Source organism: Lolium perenne, chromosome 7 (genome assembly GCF_019359855.2).
Source record: "Lolium perenne isolate Kyuss_39 chromosome 7, Kyuss_2.0, whole genome shotgun sequence".
NCBI lineage: Eukaryota > Viridiplantae > Streptophyta > Magnoliopsida > Poales > Poaceae > Lolium > Lolium perenne.
In genome coordinates this window covers 71,104,896-71,128,270 of record NC_067250.2, presented here as the reverse complement: position 1 = coordinate 71,128,270, position 23,375 = coordinate 71,104,896, and the positions used below count along the sequence as shown (strand labels likewise).

At 43.1% G+C, this 23,375-nt stretch overlaps 1 long non-coding RNA gene across 5 annotated transcripts; it reads left to right on the top strand.

The window, feature by feature from the left end:
- Positions 1-5,068: 5,068 nt before the first annotated feature.
- LOC127317132 (uncharacterized) lies at positions 5,069-22,499 on the top strand. 5 transcript variants are annotated; one of them, XR_011748616.1, is made up of 4 exons: positions 5,069-5,646; positions 19,682-19,882; positions 20,531-20,914; positions 21,873-22,499. It is a non-coding gene; the product is annotated as an uncharacterized lncRNA (long non-coding RNA). The 5 variants fall into 5 exon arrangements; XR_011748615.1 differs by having other exon boundaries at positions 19,678-19,882; XR_011748614.1 differs by lacking the exon at positions 5,069-5,646 and having other exon boundaries at positions 19,330-19,882.
- Positions 22,500-23,375: the final 876 nt, after the last annotated feature.

Below are 23,375 nucleotides of genomic sequence, written 5' to 3'. Positions count from 1 at the left end.
AGTGCCTTTTACCTTTCCTGCCCGGCAACGGCGCCAGAAAAGTGCTTGATGTCTACGGGTGCTTCTATTCTTGTAGACAGTGTTGGGCCTCCAAGAGCAGAGGTTTGTAGAACAGCAGCAAGTTTCCCTTAAGTGGATCACCCAAGGTTTATCGAACTCAGGGAGGAAGAGGACAAAGATGATATCCCTCTCAAGCAACCCTGCAATCACGATACAAGAAGTCTCTTGTGTCCCCAACACACCTTATACACTTGTCAGATGTATAGGTGCACTAGTTCGGCGAAGAGATAGTGAAATACAAGTAGTATGGATGTATATGAGTGGTAATAGCAATCTGAATAAAATATGGCAGCGAGTAAGCATGCAACAGAACAGTAAATAAACGGAGTTTCAGTGTTTGGAAACAAAGCCTAGGGATCATACTTTCACTAGTGGACACTCTCAACATTGCAATCATAAAGGAATATAAATATAAGCACTTCACTATGCTATCCCGAATTACTCTCTGGCAAGATAACGAACTCTAATTCATCATGTAGGCAAACCTTAAAGATGTAATCCCAAGTACTAATGAACACCCCACGCTGTCACTTTGAGCATTCATAGGATGTACTAACACACCACAATTTCATAGAGACATCCAACTCAAATCATTACTCAGTGAATAAGTATTCTGTGAAATATAGCCTAAGAGACCCACACGGTGCACACACTGTCACCTTTACACACGTGGGACAAGGAGTCTCCGGAGATCACATAAGTAAAATCCACTTGAATAGCATAACGACATCTAGATTACAAACTCATCATATGGATCTCAATCATGTAAGGCAGCTCATGAGATCATTGTATTGAAGTACATAGGAGAGAGATTAACCACATAGCTACCGGTACAGACCTTAGCCTCGATGGAGAACTACTCCCTCCTCATGGGAGACAGCAGCGGTGATGAAGATGGCGGTGGTGTCGATGGAGATGCCTTCCGGGGGCACTTCCCCGTCCCGGCGGCGTGCCGGAACAGAGACTCATGTCCCCCAGATCTTGGCTTCGCGATGGCGGCGGCTCTGGAAGGTTTCTCGTACTGTGGCTTTTCCGTATCGAAGATTTAGGTCAGGGACCTTTAAATAGGCGAAGAGGCGGAGTCGGAAGGGTTACAGGGGCGCCACACAATAGGGGGGCGCCCCCTTGGGCCGCGCCGCCCTACTGTCTGGTGGCCCTGTGGCTCTCCTCTGGCCCCTCTCCGGTGTACTGGAAGCTACGTGGAATTATAAGGTGCTGGGCGTTGATTTTGTCCAATTCCGAGAATATTTCCTTACTAGGATTTCTGAAACCAAAAACAGGAGAAGACAGGAACTGGCACTTCGGCATCTCGTCAATAGGTTAGTTTCGGAAAACGCATATAAATGATGTAAAGTGTGTATAAAACATGTGAGTATCATCATGAAAGTAGCATGGAACATAAGAAATTATAGATACGTTTGAGACGTATCACTACCCTCAGTCCCAGCCCACGCGTGCTCTCCCGTCGAGGTTCGACTACCGCGACCCCGATGCCAGCGACGATGATGACGGCGACTACGACGACTACAGTGGCGAGTACTATAGGGCTAGGCACGAGTATGACTGAATGACTCGAACAGTCGAATCTGGCGATGTATCTTAATTAATTTTCAGTTGAGCTCTGTACTTTAATTCCATGTATGTGGCGGGAAACTTTTCTCATCATCAGCGTCTGCCACAACGACTTTATTGAAAATATAATTAAAATAGATAAACAACTAGTCTAGTCGATCTACTCGTTGTCGGAGGTTGTCTCGGTCCAAATGTCGTCCCACCGAGGGTCGTTGTCGGCCCAAGTTGTATTCGGGTTGTCGAGCTCGAACACGGCGTCGGCCCGACGGTGGCGCCTGTTGGACTTGCGATGTGCCCTGAGGTCAGCGAAGAACGCGTCGGTGTTGTCGACGTCGTTGGGGAACTGCGCCCTCCACTGGCGCATCAACTCCTCGTCGTGCTCGGCGATGGCGATCCGGCGCTGCACCTGGCGGTGGCGGTGACGGTCCTCGTCGTCGACGAGACACGGCGTCGGCACGAGGAACTCCGCCTCCTCTAGCGATTCGACGTCTGGGAAGTTCATGTCGCGCCGTGGCCGCCGAAATCGCCATGCGGCCGCGTCGTAAGTGCGCGCCGCCAGCTCCGGGGTGTTGTACGTGCCGAGGGTGAGCCGGAAGCCACCGGCGCGCATCTCGGTGTAGAACCTACCGTTTGGACGTGCTCGGACGCCACGGAAGCCGGACGAGCCGCGACGGCATCCCGGCGACGAATGAACGGCGGCGACGGTGACGTGTGGTTCCGCGCGCACGCCGCGCTTTATAGCACAGCGACGCGGCAAGTTTGGCGACAGGTAGCGCGGGGAAGCGGTGGGGCGTGGAACGTGGAAGCGGCATCTACACGTCGCACGCCGACGACGGTGGGGCGAGGCACGTGGAAGCTGCGGCGACAGGTGGCGCGGGGAAGCGGCGGCGACACGTGGCACGGGAAAGGGACACGTGTGGCACGGCGGCGGTGGCCAGTACATGGCGGTGACGGTGGTGGCCAGTACACTGCGGTGACGGTGGTGGCGGTGGCCAGTACACGGCGGTGGCGGTGGCGGCGGTGGCCAGTACATGGCGGTGAAGGTGGTGGCCAGTACACGGCGGTGACGGTGGTGGCGGTGGCCAGTACACGGCGGTGGCGGTGGCGGCGGTGGCCAGTACACGGCGGTGGCGGCGGTGGCCAGTACATGGCGGTGAAGGTGGTGGCCAGTACACGGCGGTGGCGGCGGTGGCCAGTACATGGCGGCGGCGGTGGACACGTATGGCATGGCGGTGGCCAGTACATGTTTTTTTTGATTTGAAATAAGGCGGGAATGAAATTTTAAAAAAAAATTGGCCTTTGGTCCCGGTTTGTAATACAAACCGGGCCTAAAGGCCTATTTTGCGCGCGCAGCGAAAATCGCAGCAAAAATAGGCCTTTAGGCCCGATTTGTATTACAAACCGGGACCAAAGGGGGGCCTTTGGACCCGGTTTGTAATACGAACCGGGCCCAAAGGGTTCTCCCCTATAACTGCTGCCGCCTCGTCTCCGCGGAGATCAATCCCGCGGAGACGACGCACAGAACGCCGCCAGGCCGCCCAATCGCCGCGCGCGTCGTAGCCGTCGCCGTCGCCGTCTGCCGCGCCGCCGCCCGCGCTCGCGCCGCCGCCGCGCGCCACCGCCCGCCGCTCGCGTCACCGCCACCGCCGCGCGCGCGTCACACGGCCGCGCGTCCCGCCGCGGCGACGCCGTCCTCCGCCGCCGCCCGACGCCCGCCGCCCGACGCCCGCCGCCGACGCCCTCCGCCGCCGCCGACGCCCGCCGCCGACGCCCGCAGGTATGGCGCCCTCCCTCTCCCTCCTCCGGCCGGCGGCCACCCTTTTTTTTTGTTAGTGTAGTGAATTTAGTAGTTAGATTAGTGTAGTTAAAATGTTAGATTAGTGTGGTTAAAATGTTAGTATATGTTAGTATATAGTTAGTATATATGTTAGTATATAGTTAGTATATTGTTAGTGTAGTGAATTTAGTAGTAGTGCAAATAGTTAGAAAAAAGTTAGAATTTTTTTGTTAGATTAGTGTAGTGAATTTAGTAGTAGTGCAAATAGTTAGAAAAAAGTTAGTGTCGCTGCCATCGGCCGGCCGCCACCGGCCGACCGCCACCATCTCCGGTAGTGCCGGCGCCCCCAAAATACGGTACTGTCGGCGCCCCTGCCGGCGCCCTGCCGACGCCCCCAAAATACGGGTAGTGCCGACGCCCCTGCCGGCGCCCCAAAATAGAGTATGTAGTGCCGGTGCCCCCAAAACGGTAGTGCCGGCGCCGACTAACATAAAAGTAGTGAAGTTATTTTTTAATTTATGTTAACGTTGGTATATATATATATATATGATTTGTTTTCGTAGCTACGATGCCGCGACAGCCGCCGCGCCGTGGTCTGACTCTTCTAGAGGAGATGCAGCAGCTGGGGGAGGTCCGGGACTGGGCTCCGCCGGGGTGGCACTGTGAGGTCTTAGCTTCCGGGTCGCGCACCTTGGTGCGGAATCCGGGTCCGTCGTCGACCCGGATATTCTTTGGTGGAGGTCTTATGGGCCACGGTCGTTTCAGAGGGAGCCGGCCCCGCCGGAGGAGGTAGCTCAGTGCATTGCGGCGGAGGACGAGCACGTTCGCCGTTACACGTATGCGTTAGACAACATGTATAGGACCGGATGGAGCGTTATGCAGGGATCTCATGTTAGCTATGCTCCCGTGACTGTTCCGTGGCTTTGGGGGTTCAACCGGCGCGGCTCAGGTCCCGGTCGGCGCGTTATAGGACCCGGTCGGCGCGGTTGAGAGGTTGTAGTATTGATTGATGTATTAGGGTTAAATAAACATGAACCCGATCTATGTATGCATGTAACTGCACTATCTGCTTTCAGCACTATATTATCGATCCTTAGTTAAGAACTACATATGTAACTCCATTTTCAGTTTTCTGCATTATCCTTAATTTGATCATATGATGGTTCCTATATATAGCTTGCAGGTCGTTGTAGAAAGCATGGAGAGAGATGAAACTCAGGAAAATTTCATGGCTGACCTCATAGCCCACAGTACTCTGGATGATCGCGACGACGATGTTATTCCAGATGATGGCGGTGACGATGTCACCGCAACTTTTTTGAATGACTCCGGTGAGGGAGCGGAGAATATTGAGGAAGAAGATCCTAATGGCGCCGGTGAGGAAGAAGATCATCATAATGGCTCTGGAACCGTAGTTATCACCCAGGTATATAAATTAATTAAGCCGCTGTTGATCGACTAGATGCATTCTCTACTACTTAAAAAGACTAAAGTGGTTCCTTATTCTGCCATCCACAATACGTTCCCCAGTTTGGTCGTCCTTTGGTCGTCCACCTCCCCTCCCTTCGTCCCCCACGCGCGCAAATGGGCCAAGCCCAACAGATTTGAGGAATCGGCTCGCAGTCCATGTACACCGCGCACCATACGCATGACCTCGCTCATCCGCAACGCCGCCTCCCCCAGCGTCCGCCGCCGCCGCGCCGGGCGAGAGCGCCATGGATGGTGCTACCGTGCGAGCGCGGCATGTCATGGTAGTATATTCTCCATCGTCTTGGGCCATCTCCGCCGCTGATTAGAAGCCATCTGTTCGCTCCTCGTCTCCTCTCTTTCAGCATCACCGCCACCGCCAGTACCCGGTCGTCTTCGCCGCCGATTGGCGCCGCCATGGAGCAGCCGGACTACGCTTATTCCCCATCTACTCCCTCTCTCGTTCTCGCTGTCGCCGCCGCCCAGTACTGCCGCCTCGCTATTCTGCTGCTAACCCTAGCCGCCTCTACCCAAGATGAGGAGATGCCTTCGATCGCAGCCATCGTACGTCGGAATCTACATGAGCGAAGGTTCAGCAGCGGATGGCTACATGGAGCATCACCATCCTCCATAGCAGACGTGATGAGCAGCGGGACGGTCGGAAGGAGTTCCTTCGAGTCCCCGGCCACATCTCCGGTGAGCCATGTCTGGCGGCGGGTGCAGCTGTACAATCTGGATCTCAGGCCGCTCGAAGCGGTCGCCTTTTTCAGGTACGCACGACTTACACAATCCCCACCTCTTATTTTTGCATACAGGCCTAAACTAGCAGGCAGCTTCTCACGTAATACAACAGCAAGCAAATTGCAGATGTTAGCCAACGGATCAACTGTTGGAGATCTTAGCCAACGTATTATTTTTATTTGGTGATTCCTATTGAGAGGAATTTGATGATGCACGTTGTTTCTTTGGAATATCTATGACACTAAATTTCAGATTATCTCCATATACGATGCTTGAACTTTTAATACCAAGTATCCAGATTTTATCAAAATCATCTGTAATTGGAGTGTATTAGTTTTCATTCATAAGTCTTGCCTCTTTACAAACTGAATTTTGGTGTCATTACTTTATTACCAAAGAAAGAGGATGCGGTGCAAATACAACAATATAGACCAATATGTTTATTGAATGTGTGTTTCAAAATATTTACTAAAGCAGGTACTAATCGTATAACTGGGATTGCCCCAAGAATTATCAAACCAACACAATCAGCCTTTATGCCGGGGAGGAATATCTTAGAGGGGGTGGTCATTCTTCATGAGACTATTCATGAGTTACACAACAAGAAGCTGGATGGGGTTCTATTTAAAATTGACTTTGAAAAAACGTATGATAAAGTGAAATGGTCCTTTTTACAACAGACTTTGAGAATGAAAGATTTCGACCCAGAATGGTGTAGGATGATCCAACAATATGTCCAAGGGGGAAGTGTCGGGGTAAAGGTAAATGATGATATTGGTCATTATTTCCAGACAAGAAAGGGTTTGCGACAGGGTGATCCCTTATCTCCTATCCTTTTTAATATTGTGGTGGATATGTTGGCTATCATAACTGAGAGCAAAAAATGATAATCAAGTAGGGGTCTTATTCCTCATCTTGTTGAGGGGGGAATCTCTATTTTACAATATGCCGATGAAACTATCCTTTTCTTGGAACATGACCTCCAGAAAGCTGTGAATATGAAAATAATTTTATGTCTCTTTGAAGAACTATCTGGCCTCAAAATTAATTTTCATAAGAGGGGAATATTTTGTTTTGGAAAGGCTAAGGATGAGGTTGAGCGGTATAAACAGATATTTGGATGTGATGCCGGTGCATTACCTTTTAAATATTTAGGTATACCTATCCACTATAGAAAGCTTTGAAATTCTGATTGGTACCCAGTGGAGACCCGGTTGAAACCAAACTGGGTTGCTAGAAAGGCAAATTACTATCCTATGGTGATAGACTTGTTCTTATCAACTCAGTTTTAACAAGCTTACCGATGTTCATGTTATCTTTCCTAGAGATACCTACTGGGGTAAGGAAAAGATTGGATTTCTATAGATCAAGATTATTTTGGCAATCTGAGAAGAATAAAAGAAAATATAGACTTACAAAGTGGAATATTGTCTGCCGACCCAAGGATCAAGGGGGTCTAGGTATTGAGGTCCTTGAACTCAAAAATAGATGTTTATTGAGTAAGTGGCTTGATAAACTTATGAATGAGGAAGGGGTGTGATACGTCCAATTTGCATCACTATTTTATATCATAATTTGCTGTTATTCATTGATATATTTCATATTTGGAGATGATACTTATGTTATTTCATCTATTTTGCATGTTTCATGATTATTGGAGGATCGCGCACCGGAGCCAGGATTCTGCTGGAAAAAGCACCGTCAGAATGCAGTATTTCGGAAGATCAACAGTTGACGGAAATTATATGAAAAATCCTATTTTTCCAGATGACGAAGGGAGCCAAAAGGGGGAGCCGAGGAGGGCCGCCATGGGCCCCCTCATAGGCCGGCGCGGGCCCTGCCCTGGCCGCGCCGCCCTGTGAGGAGGGGGCCCACAGCCCCCTCTCGCCTCCTTTTCTTCGCGTACGCATTCGTCTCGAAAACCTAAGCTCCAGGGGTACATCGCGAAGAGCCACAGCCGCCTCTGCGGGGCGGAGAACACCAGAGAGAAAAAGAGCTCTTCGGCAGGCTGAGATCCGCCGGGGAAATTCCCTCCCGGAGGGGGAAATCGACGCCATCGTCACCGTCATTGAGCTGGACATCATCTCCATCATCATCACCATCATCATCATCATCATCATCACCGCCATCTCCACCGCTGCACCTCGTCACCGCTGTAACAATTTGGGTTTGATCTTGTTTGTTTGATAGGGGAAACTCTCCCGGTGTTGATTTCTACTTGTTATTGATGCTATTGACTGAAATCGTTGAACCAAGGTTTATGTTCAGATTGTTATTCATCATCATATCACCTCTGATCATGTTCCATATGATGTCTCGTGAGTAGTTCGTTTAGTTCTTGAGGACATGGGTGAAGTCTAAATGTTAGTAGTGAAGTATGGTTGAGTAATATTCAATGTTATGATATTTAAGTTGTGGTGTTATTGTTCTAGTGGTGTCGTGTGAACGTCGACTACACGACACTTCACCTTTATGGGCCTAGGGGAATGCATCTTGTACTCGTTTGCCAATTGCGGGGTTGCCGGAGTGACAGAAACCTGAGCCCCCGTTGGTATATCGATGCAGGAGGGATAGCAGGATCTCAGAGTTTAAGGCTGTGGTTAGATTTATCTTAATTACTTTCTTGTAGTTGCGGATGCTTGCAAGGGGTATAATCACAAGTATGTATTAGTCCTAGGAAGGGCGGTACATTAGCATAGGTTCACCCACACAACACTTATCAAAACAATGAAGATTAATTAGCCGTATGTAGCGAAAGCACTAGACTAAAATCCCGTGTGTCCTCGAGAACGTTTGGTTAATATAAGTAAACAAACCGGCTTGTCCTTTGGGCTAAAAAGGATTGGGCCACTCGCTGCAATTATTATTCTCGCACTTTACTTACTCGTGCTTTATTCATCTGTTACATCAAAACCCCCTGAATACTTGTCTGTGAGCATTTATAGTGAATCCTTCATCGAAACTGCTTGTCAACACCTTCTGCTCCTCGTTGGGATCGACATTCTTACTTATCGAAGATACTACGATACACCCCCTATACTTGTGGGTCGTCAAGACTATTTTGTGGCGCCGTTGCCGGGGAGTGAAGCGCTATTGGTAAGTGGAATTGGTAAGGGAAATTTCTACTGTTTGTGCTGATTTTATTTCTGCCTGCTGCTATAATTTATTATGGAGAGATCTTCTCTTGAGTGTTTATTTGGGAAATCTACTACTACTGCAAATGTAGTGGATGAGGCGCCAGGTAAGGAAGGAATACCATACAAAATACCTATGAAGATTATTGAACATGTAGTGGATAACCGTTATACAGGGGATGGAACCGTCCACCCTGGAGATCATTTACTGTTCTTACACGAATTATGCGGTTTATTCAAGTGTGCAGGTATTGCTATGGATGAAGTGAGGAAGAAACTATTCTCTGTATCGCTGTCTGGTAAAGCGGCGCATTGGTATAAATTACTGGATAATGGGGATTCTCTTGAATGGAATGATATTGTGCCCCGGTTTTATTCTAAGTTCTATCCTCCAAGTGAGATTCACAAAGACCGGAATCGCATATATAATTTTTGGCCTCATGAAGGAGAGAGTATTGCCCAAGCGTGGGGGAGATTGAAGTCTTTAATGCTCAAATGCCCCATTCATGAGCTTCCTGGTAATATTATTATTGATAATTTCTATGCAAGACTTTCTTTTCAAGACAAGACCTTGCTGGATACTTCTTGTTCTGGATCATTTACACGCAACAATGAAGAGTTTAAAAGGGACCTTCTTAATCGGATCCAAGAAAATACTGAAGGATGGGAGAACGACAAGGATAGAGAATCAGGTATAAATTATGATTATAAATGCATTGAAGCTTTTATGGATATTGATAAATTTCGTAATATGAGTGCTACTTATGGTCTTGATTCTCAAGTTGCTGCAAATCTTTATAAAGCTTTTGCTTCTCATTATGAATTGCCTAAGAAGAACTTTGATAAGTATCATGAACCGTATAAAGATAAAATTGATTCATCTATAAATAAATGTGTTGTAGTTGAAACTGTTGATCATGTTATTCCTGAAGCTTATATTGAAAAAACTCCTTTCCCTGCTAAAATGAAGGAGTACTCTGTTATAAATAGTGCGGTTCATAAAAGTGAAAAGAAACCTATAGAACCTGAAGAACAAATAAAAGTTGAACCTGCTGTTGCAATTATTAAAGATCTTGTGACTGAAAATGTGGATGATGGTCATATTATTTTCTGTGAAGATGCCTCTAATATTGTTTCGCATCCTAATAAGTCTAGGAAAGCTAGTGTTCCTATGCTATCTGTTAGAATTGGTGATCATTGTTATTATGGTTTATGTGATATTGGTGCAAGTATTAGTGCTATTCCTTATGAGCTTTACACGGAGATTATGCACGAAATTGGTTCTTGTGAACTTGAAGATATTGATGTGGTTATTCGGCTGGCTAATAGAGAAACTATCTCTCCAATTGGTATTGTTCGAGATGTGGAAGTTCTATGTGGTAAGATTAAATATCCTGCTGACTTTTTGGTACTTGGTTCTGCTGCTAGTAAATATTGTCCTATCATTTTTGGTAGACCTTTTCTAAATACTTGTGGAGCTATTATAGATTGCAAGAAAGAGAAAATTTTGACTAAATTTGCTGGTGAATCTTATGAGTTTAACTTCTCTAAATTTACCAAAACTCCTTATAAAATTGATTCGCCTAATAGTGATTTTAAAGTTGAACAGTGTGCATCTATTGCTCTTGCTCCTAGTAATCCTTTGCAGCAACATTTGGAGAATAGTGAGAGTGAAGTTTTTAGGGAAGAAAGAAATGAGCTTGATGAAATTTTCCTTCCTCAACCTATTCTTAAGCATGATTTACCGGTGGAAGATTTGGGTACAACACCACCACCAAAGGAAGATCCTGTCTTTGATTTAAAACCATTGCCTGATAATCTTAAATATGCTCATATTGATGATAAGAAAATATATCCTGTTATTATTAGTTCTAAGCTTTCAGAGTTTGAAGAAGAAAGGTTATTGGAAATACTGAAGAAACACCGAGGTGCTATTGGCTACACTCTTGATGACTTGAAGGGGATTTCTCCCTCTATTTGCCAACACGCCATTAATATGGAAGATGATGCGAAGCCTGTTGTTGAACCTCAGCGTCGTCTAATTCCTAAGATGAAGGATGTGGTAAGAAATGAGGTATTAAGACTCCTTGAAGCTGGTATTATATATCCTATTGCTGATAGTAGATGGGTTAGTCCTGTGCATTGTGTTCCTAAGAAAGGAGGAATGACTGTTGTGCCTAATGATAATGATGAGCTCATCCCTCAAAGAGTAGTTGTAGGGTATAGAATGTGCATTGATTATCGAAAAGTTAATAAGGTTACTAAGAAAGATCATTACCCTTTACCATTTATTGATCAAATGTTAGAAAGGTTGTCTAAAAATACTCATTTTTGCTTTCTTGATGGTTATTCTGGATTTTCACAAATTGCTGTTAAAACTAAAGATCAAGAGAAAACCACTTTCACTTGTCCTTATGGAACTTATGCTTATAGGCGTATGCCTTTTGGTTTATGTAATGCTCCTGCTACTTTTCAAAGATGCATGTCTGCTATTTTTCATGGCTTTTGTGAGAGTATTGTAGAGGTATTCATGGATGATTTTTCTGTCTATGGGAATTCTTTTGATAATTGCTTGCGAAACCTTGATAAAGTTTTGCAGAGATGTGAAGAAACTAACCTTGTTCTTAATTGGGAGAAATGCCACTTTATGGTTAATGAAGGAATTGTATTGGGACATAAAATTTCCGAGAGAGGTATTGAAGTTGATAGAGCTAAAGTTGAAGCAATTGAGAAGATGCCCTATCCTAGGGATGTTAAAGGTATTCGTAGTGTTCTTGGTCATGCTGGGTTTTATAGGAGATTTATTAAAGATTTTTCTAAGATTTCAAAGCCTCTTACTAATCTTCTTCAAAAAGATGTACCTTTTGTTTTTGATGATGATTGTAAGGAAGCTTTTGAAACTCTAAAGAAAGCCTTAACAACTGCTCCTATAGTTGAACCTCCTGATTGGAACTTACCATTTGAAATTATGTGTGATGCAAGTGATTTTGCTGTAGGCGCTGTTCTTGGACAGCGAGTAGATAAAAAACTGAATGTTATTCATTATGCTAGTAAAACTCTTGATGCTGCTCAAAGAAATTATGCTACTACTGAAAAAGAATTATTAGTTGTAGTCTTTGCTTGTGATAAATTTAGATCTTATATTGTTGATTCAAAAGTTACGATTCATACTGATCATGCTGCAATTAGATACCTTATGACAAAGAAAGATGCTAAGCCGAGGCTTATTAGATGGGTACTTCTTTTGCAAGAATTTGATTTACATATTGTAGATAGGAAAGGTGCTGATAATCCTGTTGCTGATAATTTGTCTAGATTGGAAAATATTGCTTATGATCCTGTTCCTGTTAATGATAGTTTTGCAAATGAACAATTGGCTGTAATAAAGGTGAGCTCGCGAGACAGTCCTTGGTATGCTGATTATGCTAACTTTATTGTTTCCAAGTACTTGCCTCCAACCTTTTCAGCTCAGCAAAGGAGGAAATTCTTTTATGACTTGAGGCATTATTTTTGGGATGACCCACACTTATATAAAGAAGGAGTGGATGGTATTCTGTGAAGGTGTGTTCCCGAATATGAACAACAAGAGATATTGAGTAAATGTCATGGTAGTGCTTATGGAGGACATCACGCCGGAGATAGAACCGCGCAAAAGGTTCTACAATCAAGTTTTTATTGGCCAACTCTCTTCAAAGATGCAAGGAAGTTTGTTTTATCTTGTGATGAATGTCAAAGGGTTGGTAATATCTCCAGACGCAATGAAATGCCTATGAATTATACTCTTGTTATTGAACCGTTTGATTGTTGGGGATTTGACTTCATGGGACCTTTTCCCTCTTCAGAAGGTAACACTCATATACTTGTTGCTGTTGATTATGTTACTAAATGGGTGGAAGCCATACCTACAAAAAGTGCTGATGGTGAGACCTCTTTAAGAATGCTTTTAGACATTATTTTTCCTAGATTTGGAGTTCCTAGATATATTATGACAGATGGAGGTTCTCATTTTATTCATGGTGGTTTTAGAAAAATTCTTGCTAAATATGGTATTAATCATAGAATTGCTTCCGCTTATCATCCTCAAACTAGTGGGCAAGTAGAACTATCAAATAAAGAAATTAAATCTATCTTGCAAAAGACTGTTACTAAAACTAGAAAGAATTGGGCTAGTAAATTGAAGGAAGCACTATGGGCTTATAGAACTGCTTATAAAAACCCCATGGGAATGTCACCTTATAAAATGGTTTATGGAAAAGCTTGTCATTTACCTTTAGAACTAGAGCACAAAGCTTATTGGGCTGTTAGAGAACTAAATAAAGATCCTAAACTAGCCGGTAATAAGAGGTTGCTGCAATTAAGTTCTCTAGATGAATGGAGAAGTGAAGCTTATGAAAATGCTAAACTCTTTAAAGAGAAAGTTAAGAAATGGCATGATAGAAGGATTATCAAAAGAGAGTTTAATATTGGGGATAAAGTCCTATTGTATCGGTCTCGTCTCAGATTCTTTGCAGGGAAATTACTCTCGAAATGGGAAGGACCATATGTTGTTGAGGAGGTGTATCGTTCAGGAGCAATTAAAATTAGTTCTCTCCAAGGCAATGCCACGCAAGTGGTGAATGGACAAAGACTCAAGCACTATATCTCAGGTGATTCTTATAATGTAGATGTTGATGTTATTCGAGTGGAAACACCGGAGGCTTTCATCAAAGGTCAAATTGACAGTCCGCCAGAACTCGACTTTGAATAGGTAACAGTACAGGTAATAAAAAGTTCGTGATTTACTTTCCGAACAATGTTTTTGCTGTTTTTGGAAAATATGAAAAATTACGAGATCGAAACGGAGTGGAGGAGACGCACGAGGGCGTGCCCCCATAGGCCGGCGCGGCCAGGCCTTGGCCCGCGCCGCCCTATGAGCTGGCCGCCTCGTCGCCCCTCTCCGACTCTGGTTCGACCTGGTACTTTCCGTTTGTTGTGAAATTTTTTGCTATATAATCCCCCGGACCCCTGGAGGTCCGTATATCGTTTTCTCGACGTGTTTTGTTTCGAGTTGTTTCTGCCAGGATCTGTCTTTGATCTAGAAGCACCATGGTCTCCAACAACAAGGACAAGGAGCCTTCGGAGGAAGGTATTCAAGACCCCGAGTTGAAGGAAGAAGTCAAGGAGGATGAAGAGGAAGTCGAAGAAGTTCCGCGAGTACGCCCGCGCACCACCATTGCAAGCATCGGAGTGGTGTCAAACCCGTTCAACGCCAAGAAGAGCGCACAGATTAGCACTGGAGGAAGAGTTCCACGTCATTACCTAGCTCCAAAGACATCTTTTTCAAGCACTTACCATCCCTTCCGCAATCTGATCTACAATAATCAAATTGAAAGGACTCCCAAGGCAGCATTGCCTAGCAATTGGGATATAGATCGTTCTAACACTGCACGAAGGACGAAGCCTGAAGCTGAAGGGTGGGGGAATAACTCCAAGAATTGGGACTCGCCGTCGGACATACTTCTTAATCGCGTCGAGCACAATTCCGAGATGATCCGCAACCTCATGTACGAGATTGATGAGCTTCAGGAGCTTGTGGAGAAGCTTGTTGGGAATTCATCACCACCATCGCCAAAGGAGTAACTCATCATCGATATTGGCATCCCCTTGGTTTGTTCCAAGCTTGGGGGAGTGCCGCGGTATCACATCATCACTACCTTTTACTTTTTACTATCAAGTAGTGTCATATCATGAGTAGGGAAGTTATCATATAAGATGGGTTGCAGTATGGAAGTATCTCTCCTTTAGTTGGTTGTCTATGTATCCCTTGGTGTGAGTTATCGTTATGAAATATTAATGAGAAGTCTTATCATTTACATATTGCACACCTTATTTTAGTTTGCAATTTCTATTATATGATTGATCTTGATTTTAGTATTGGTACCACTTTGGGAGCATTGAGTAAATCTATTTGGTTTTGGCAAACTTAGCATTGGTCAATGGCAACAACACCTTGAGGGTTTAAGTAGAAAAGAGAAATATATATATAGTTGTTTCATTGTCTTCCTTTCTTGTTAGCTCATAGCTTATTATTCTGAAGTTAAAATTGTTTGTGCTTACAAGAAAGATACATGATTATGTCTATCACATGTATATTTGCTTGTTTCCCTCAACTCTTATGCTTGCTAATTAACCTTGCTAGCCAAAGACCTGTACTGAGAGGGAATGCTTCTCGTGCATCCAAACCTCAACCCAAACCTATGCCATTTGTGTCCACCATATCTACCTACTACATGGTATTTCCCTGCCATTCCAAGTAAATACTTCATGTGCTACCTTTAAACAATTCAAAATTTATTACTTCTTATTTGTGTCAATGTTTTATAGCTCATGAGGAAGTATGTGGTGTTTTATCTTTCAGTCTTGTTAGGCAGCTTCCACTAATGGACTAGTGGCTTCATCCAGTTATCCTTTAATTTTGCAAAAAGAGCTGGCAACGGGGTTCCCAGCCCCAATTAATCAACTCTCATTAATAATTCTCTTCACATGTTTTTGCTCTGATTCATCAGTAAGCAACTTAATTTTGCAATAGACACTCCTCCATGGTATGAGATTGTTGGAAGGCACCCGAGGATTCGGTTAGCCATGGCTTGTGTAAGAAAAGGTTGGGGGTAGTGTCATCCTTAAATAAACTAAAGTACATGTGTAAACAAAAGAGAAGAGGGATGATCTACCTTGCTGGTAGAGATAACGTCCTTCATGGGAGCCGCTCTTTGGAGGTCTGTTTGGCAAGGGGGTTAGAGTACCCGCTACCATTCGTTGACAACAACAAACACCTCTTAAAATATTACTTTTATTCTCTTTATATGATTTCAAAACTGAAAAAGCTCTAGCACATGATTTAATCCCTGCTTCCCTCTGCGAAGGGCCTGTCTTTTACTTTATGTTGAGTCAGTAAACCTATTTCCCTCCATCTCAAGCAAGCATTTGAGTTGTTGTGATCAAACCATTATATTGTGATTTGCTTCATCATGTCTTTTACTCTTCCTTGTTTAGTACAAGTTTTATCTGAATGAATATAGCTTTGAAAGTTATCAATGATCATTATGATTGAGTATGCAGGATGGGCCACATAAGCTTTAATATGAAAGCGCTGCTCAATAGATAAGTATAATCTGTTAACTGTTCCCTGACCAAGAACAAAGTTTGCCATCACCAATTATGATTCCTTATGCACCTTTATTTGTGATTACCTTATACTTGCTTCAAGTTGAATTATATGAGGAATGTCTTGTGTGAATGAATATGATGCTTCTTGTCCGTATTTGATTTATCGACTCTTCACTACATAAACATGTGGTCCTGTTTATCGAGTTCAGTTTCGCTTGGGGACAAGCGAAGTCTAAGCTTGGGGGGAGTTGATAAGTCCAATTTGCATCACTATTTTATATCATAATTTGCTGTTATTCATTGATATATTTCATATTTGGAGATGATACTTATGTTATTTCATCTATTTTGCATGTTTCATGATTATTGGAGGATCGCGCACCGGAGCCAGGATTCTGCTGGAAAAAGCACTGTCAGAATGCAGTATTTCGGAAGATCAACAGTTGACGGAAATTATATGAAAAATCCTATTTTTCCAGATGACGAAGTGAGCCAAAAGGGGGAGCCGAGGAGGGCCACCATGGGCCCCCCCTCATAGGCCGACGCGGGCCCTGCCCTGGCCGCGCCGCCCTGTGAGGAGGGGGCCCACAGCCCCCTCTCGCCTCCTTTTCTTCGTGTACGCCTTCGTCCCGAAAACCTAAGCTCCAGGGGTACATCGCGAAGAGCCACAGCCGCCTCTGCGGGGCGGAGAACACCAGAGAGAAAAAGAGCTCTCCGGCAGGCTGAGATCCGCCGGGAAAATTCCCTCCCGGAGGGGGAAATCGACGCCATCGTCACCGTCATCGAGCTGGACGTCATCTCCATCATCATCACCATCATCATCATCATCATCATCATCACCGCCATCTCCACCGCTGCACCTCGTCACCGCTGTAACAATTTGGGTTTGATCTTGTTTGTTTGATAGGGGAAACTCTCCCGGTGTTGATTTCTACTTGTTATTGATGCTATTGACTGAAATCGTTGAACCAAGGTTTATGTTCAGATTGTTATTCATCATCATATCACCTCTGATCATGTTCCATATGATGTCTCGTGAGTAGTTCGTTTAGTTCTTGAGGACATGGGTGAAGTCTAAATGTTAGTAGTCAAGTATGGTTGAGTAATATTCAATGTTATGATATTTAAGTTGTGGTGTTATTGTTCTAGTGGTGTCGTGTGAACGTCGACTACACGACACTTCATCTTTATGGGCCTAGGGGAATGCATCTTGTACTCGTTTGCCAATTGCGGGGTTGCCGGAGTGACAGAAACCTGAGCCCCCGTTGGTATATCGATGCAGGAGGGATAGCAGGATCTCAGAGTTTAAGGCTGTGGTTAGATTTATCTTAATTACTTTCTTGTAGTTGCGGATGCTTGCAAGGGGTATAATCACAAGTATGTATTAGTCCTAGGAAGGGCGGTACATTAGCATAGGTTCACCCACACAACACTTATCAAAACAATGAAGATTAATTAGCCGTATGTAGCGAAAGCACTAGACTAAAATCCCGTGTGTCCTCGAGAACGTTTGGTTAATATAAGTAAACAAACCGGCTTGTCCTTTGTGCTAAAAAGGATTGGGCCACTCGCTGCAATTATTATTCTCGCACTTTACTTACTCGTGCTTTATTCATCTGTTACATCAAAACCCCCTGAATACTTGTCTGTGAGCATTTACAGTGAATTCTTCATCGAAACAGCTTGTCAACACCTTCTGCTCCTCGTTGGGATCGACATTCTTACTTATCGAAGATACTACGATACACCCCCTATACTTGTGGGTCATCAGGGTGTGGCAAGAATTGCTACATAATAAATACCTAAGACAAAAAACCCTATCTGAGGTAAAAGCTAAACCCACAGACTCCCCTTTTTGGAAGGGGTTGATGGGGGTTAAGGATGATTTTTTTACAAGAGGCTCCTTCAAAATAGGAAATGGAGTTAATACTCGTTTTTGGGAAGATGTTTGGTTGGGGAAAACTTCACTAGCCCAACAATACCCTTCCTTATATAATATTGTGCATCACAAAAATGTAACGGTAGCTCATGTGTTAGCCCAAACTCCTCTAAATATCAGTTTTAGAAGGTTGTTGGTGGGAAACAAATGGACTCTATGGTTACAGTTATGCCGAAAGCTTATGAGGATTACTTTATCTGACGTGAATGATAAATTTGTGTGGAATTTGACAACAAATGGTCTATTTACAGTGAAATCTATGTATGAGGATCTTATGAATGACCATACACCTTATTTGAGAAAATACCTATGGAAAGTTAAAATCCCCCTTAAGATAAAAAAATTTATGTGGTTCTTGAGTAATAAGGTGCTGCTTACTAAAGATAATTTAGCTAAAAGACGTTGGAACGGGTGTACAAAATGTGTTTTTTGTGGAGAGCAGGAAACTATTGAACACTTGTTTATCACTTGCCCTTTAGCTAAAATACTATGGCGTACGATTAATTTTACCTTCGATCTTCCTCCTCCAACCAATATTACGAATATGTTTGGTAATTGGTTAAATGGAGTAGATAGACTATCTAAGGCTTTTATCCGTATTGGGGTTTCTGCCTTATGTAGGTCTATATGGAGGGTGAGGAATGATATTATTTTTAACAAAAAACCTTCTTTTCATTTTTTGCAGGTTATCCATATGGTGTCACATTGGGTCCAGTTGTGGGCTCTTCTGTCACCAGAGGAACAGCGGGATGCTATGGATACTGGATGCACACGGCTCCAGATGGTCGCTCAGGATATCTTGTGCCAAGCTGGCTGGCGTCACAATAGACGAATACAATGAGGTGTAGTCCGTTTTTATTTGTTTTCTTTCGCTGGTTGATTTTTGTATCAACGCTTGGCGATGCCTGAGATGTATTAAATTTTGTACTCACAGATTTTATTTAATAAAAGGCCGTGTGCATCATCATGATGCAGAAGCCGGGGTTTCACTCCCCATTTCGAAAAAAAAAGTCTAGCTATTGCAAGATTTCATTTTGTTGCCCATTGCCCATGCGAAAAATAAGCTACATGTATCGTGTACATAGTTGTGCAAGTAGCTTACTTATATCTATCTCACAGGAATGCAATCCAAATGAATATTAGATGTTCTTGATTAACTACTAGCATGACATGCTGAAATTTATTTTATGCTCCAATTCAGTCTTTGATGAGTATCTGCTCTGCTTTGCTGTTGATTAATGAAGTTCAGAAACTGATATATATATTTATAATTTTATGAGTACCTGGCTGCCGTCAGTCTCCTCGTCGCCGCCTGTACCTCCAGACTATGTACTGATAATTAATTTAGTTGTTTGTGATGCTTAGTCTCACTAGAACATGCATTTTTTGCATTTTGAACTTACGTTTTATGTCGCTGACTAGATTAATTCAGAAATGCATCATATGTTGGCTGATAGGTTCTTAAATTTCCCTTCAAAGGAAATAGAATCATGGATGATTGGACTGGAAGTTACTAGCTGGATCCAGTCCGTCTTATATCTGCTATTGGGCGAGTGCTTAATTGTGCAGATGCTTCTTGGTTTTGGAGTCCACTTTCATTGTCAAAATAAATCTGTTTGGTCACATTATATAAATGCTTTGGTTCTGCTAGCTTCTGGTAATATGGTAAAAGCCTAACTTATGCGGAAAACAGAACTGCTAAATGAATTTAATAGTGTAGATTTATTTGAGATTTAGGGTTTTCATTAGTTAGTGTATTTACCTGGAGATCAGCCAGGTTTACTGTTACGAATTGTTGCAGATTTTTCAAGTTACTGATGTTCTCTGATTTATCTTGTTAGCAAGGCTGGCATGCACTTTGGGGAGGCATATGTGAACATCGAAGAGCTTTGTGCACTTCATATGCGAGCGTGAGTTTGAGCTTTGTGCACGTACGATGGCAGAGTGCCCTTTGGCTTTGACGATGCATGATGAAGCGATGACTGTCAGGTGTAAGCTATCAGCACAGATTTGTTCATTGGAAACGATGCTACAGTTTCCACATAGGTGTGTAACACAGTCCACGTCCTTAGGAATCTCATAGAATGTTTGTAAAATAGCTTTTCTATGTACTCATCTTATACACTATTGATTTTAAGATCTATGGTCAACTGAAAAAACGTGAAGAGTCCGGGCATTTAGTTTGCATCGGATGTGATTATAATTTGCTTGGCTATTTAAAAGACTAAGTGAATAAGAAGACAACCAGACCATGCTTGCAGCACTGTTAGTTGTGTTGTTGTGGATCATATGTCGTCACCATTCTCAAGTGTTATTGAAGGAGGTCCTTCCAAGGCAGAAGCTAGAGGTTAGCAATACATGGGTTAGCATTTTCTTCATGGCGCCTTGTGTTGTTGGACAGTAAGCTGACATACAAGTACATGAGCTACATTTGCCTTGGATTACGAGTAGAGCGAATCATGCTGTCGAATAATTATTATTCAGAAGCAAAGCTAGCGTCATTGTCTTTCTAGAAATATGATTGTTCATTATCTTGAGTAAGACACAATTACTTATGTTCTTGCTTTATATCTCTTGTCATTGTTTATACTCTTGGGATAGCTTTTATTAAAAATTACTTGAAGAGTAATTGTTTTGATTTGTTGTATTTCAGTCGTGAAGATTTAACTCTATTTTCTTAATTCGGTTTTTCAGTTGCGAAGATCAAGGATTGAATTCCAGTTTCTACAGACACACAGTAGCCATCCGTCCTCGCCCCATGTGCTCCGCCCAACAAGGTATGAGCTCCCTTTATGTTTAGAAATAGGGTTGATTTTCTTGGAATTTTTCAGTACTACATATAATATTGGCATTGCATGTTATATGTACATGTTTATTTGGTTAACCATTCACCGAGTGCATGCAATATTTTTCGTCCCACGCGGCGGCGAGGATGGAGGCATAGAAGGAGCGTGACGGTGCGGGCTCGCAGCCCTACCTTTCCGATTCGCCTCCTTATCTGTAGTGGCTGCCACTCAATCAATCTAACCTGCACAAATCGGAATATGGTGGCAGCGTTGCATGAACGGATGCATACATGTAAGATGTTTTATCTCATTGTATACGTGGTGTCGAGTATAATTTATGTTAGATTATCTTTGTAAGACATGTAAGCTTGGATTATATGATTCGTGCTCTCTGAATGACAACATGGTTTTGTTTTTTATTAGGTATCTGATCCTCTATGAGTTCATTAACTACATGAAAAGCTCTACATGAATGTTTACACCACCATGCAGCACTTGACAGGAAGCGTCTTTTGACAGGACATCTGAAATTAAAATGTGTGTGATAGAAAAAGGCTTCTACATGACTATATGATTTGCTGCATGAGACCAGATGATTCTTCTGGTTAATGCATTTGTGAGAAATCCAAGAACAAAGGAGAAACTGGTATTCAGGGTTAAGAGGGCCAGCCTCATGGATTACTTCCAACAACATCCGGAGGTACAGCAATCGTCTACTAATTAAACATAAGTATTAATGCTCTACTCCAGTAAGGCTAATGGTCTAAGCTTGGTTGGTCGAGAGACTACGCCGCGTGGAGATTGTGCGCCCCGCGCTATGCCATGCTCTTGCGGATTTTTGTACCAACTATTACGACAACATTGCCATTTATCTCAGGAATAATAAAAGCTATAATTACATGTACATCTGCTTTTAGTGTGTATGCTCGTAAGCATTTACCAATATTTGTTTGCATCACATTAGTTAAGAATGTTTTTCATTGGGTGGGTCATAAACATCACTGTATTTGCTTAGGTTTCCATTCATAGTGTGATTACATCATATCATTTCTGGATGAATTCTATTTATCTCAGTTTAGTGTTCATACTTTGTATAAACATCGGTGCTAGATGACCTAACATTCAATTGTTGCACTTATGCTAAAATACATTGTTGTCTCCGTCCTTTTGGCCGTTGCCTACTCTTGGCTGTTAGATAATTTAAAAATATTTTGGTCAGTATGCTTGCTCAGCTATTTATTTATTTACAGGGTGCAGTAGTACATATTTTGATTGATTACCAAGTGTTGGTGTACTATACTCTTCAGTTCTTCAGAACTTTATGAACTCGAGTGAGATTCTCTGAAGAAAAAAGTTAAGGAGACAATACTCAGTATCTACTTCAATCTCAATTATAAACACAAGATGTGTGTGTGTTGTCAAGTGCAAACCTCTGGAGATTGATTTCACTATCATGCAATACTTAAGGATCAAGGTTTGTGGTTGATACATTAAAATTCTGCTCTTTTACTTATGGTGACATCCCAATGTAAATGGATCATTAGGTTTGTTATGTGCACTACCATTACCTCCATCGACAATGGTACCATCTTCTATAGTTTTATGGTCGTCAGTCGAGTTCTGCACACAGATTAGCAATGAAGGTGCAGTGCTGGAGTTGAAGGTTGAGGTGAGTGGCACACAAAGGAGGAGCGAATAGAAATGGAGGCAAAGCTGGTATATATATTTCTTTTTAAATTTGGGATAACGCTAGAGTGACTGGAGTTAGGTAATGTTGAGCCACCGCGCCTACTATATATATGTATAGCAGGACATTGGAATATCTTTCGCGAAATTGATTGAGATATGTTCAAATTTATGAATTCATGTGTCATGAACTTTGCACCTGTTGATATTGATTTTGTTTCTTCTCTAGGATTTTGAATCTGATCCTAATATAGAATGCTGGCGTTGCAACTTTCTATTGATGGATGTTGTTTTACTTATATATGAGATGTTGGAGGGATCTTGCTGAGAAGACATTTGCACAACAGCACATGAAAGATTATACCGATAAAGACTAAAAACCAATGTCGACACTTCAATGTTTTGCTCAAGGAAAGGGTATATGAATGAGACGTCCTGTAAATATTTTGGATGTGGCGCATGATGTTATACAAGAATTTTTTTTATATGTTTCATTGTTTTTTTAATCCCGTAGCAACGCACGGGCATTTTTACTAGTAACTAATTAAATTGTACTGACTATGAATTATTTCTTTTTTAGCCCTCCGGATCGAGCACTTTTTCTGTAAAGTCGAAGAAGCGAGGCCCGGCCAAAAAGTTGGACGACGGTGTTAGGCACGACATCACCCATATCGCTAAGGATGGTAAACCGATTGCTCCAGAGAAAAGTGCAAAGTCATTTATAGCTCAATGCGGAGTGCTTGTTAGGGACCACGTCCCGATCACCGTTCGAGAATGGAACAAGCCGAAGAGACTAGTGTTGTATGCAGAGGAAGAAGCTCAAGGTCTTTATATCGATGATGTAGCCAAAGACAGCATTCTGACCAAGCTCATGTCACATTTCAACCTAGTACCTCCAGAGGGGGATGCCGCTGAAAAGGCCAAGATGGAGCAGGCCCTCCGCGACTTTGCCAAGAAGAAGATGGCCGAACTATTCAAGAGCCACAAGAAAAGATTGCGCGTCCTTATCAAGAAAAAGAAGACTCCGGACAGTGAGAAGGTAAAAAATCACTGGGACGAATTCGTGA